This window comes from Pleuronectes platessa, chromosome 6 (assembly GCF_947347685.1).
Source record: "Pleuronectes platessa chromosome 6, fPlePla1.1, whole genome shotgun sequence".
NCBI classification, from domain to species: Eukaryota; Metazoa; Chordata; class Actinopteri; order Pleuronectiformes; family Pleuronectidae; genus Pleuronectes; species Pleuronectes platessa.
Genome location: NC_070631.1, coordinates 705,808 through 706,513, shown reverse-complemented (window position 1 = coordinate 706,513; position 706 = coordinate 705,808).

Below are 706 nucleotides of genomic sequence, written 5' to 3'. Positions count from 1 at the left end.
CCTCTCCTCTGCTCAGTCCAAGGCTCAGACGTCGTGCAGACAGACACACACCAGCTTCCTCCTCTGGGTGTCGACTCATGGGTAAATTAGGTTTGCTCCATATTTTGGGAGTAAGCCATGAAAGATTGATGGGGAGCTGAACTCTATGTAGGCCAGTGATCTGCTGTAATGTACTTTAATGTACCGGGGAGGGCAGGGATCTGCTTTGGTTGGAGTCACAGACACTTTGCCTGGTTTTCCTGTAGCTCAATAATTTACAACTATTTTCTCTTTTGTCTTTGGAGAGTCGATCCACTCTGTTCCAATTAAAATCCTTTTCTACTTTCTGCCTCTGGCTTCTTGTCCCTTTGTCTCCTGTCCTGTGACGTCCTTCCCACCAGGCAGCGTCACACGCATCTGAATCAGAGTAAATGAAGCTTCTGTAACGCAGGATAATGGCCGACGCTCCTCTGGACTCTGTAGCTCTGCTGCTCCTCACCGACGCTCTGTGAAGAGTCGACTCCTCACGTTACTGATCCACAGATTCTGTCTCCTGAGCTCACGAGTTGTGGATCTGAGGAGAGAACCTGAGGAGTGAGGTCATCTGTGGTTTTATTGTGTCAGGAGCAAACTCAAATATCTGCTGAATACTGATCAGAAAAATTAACTTTTCATTTGTCTTCAAGGTTGAAGTAACCATTAGTGGGGGCTGTGCTTCTGGTCTCAA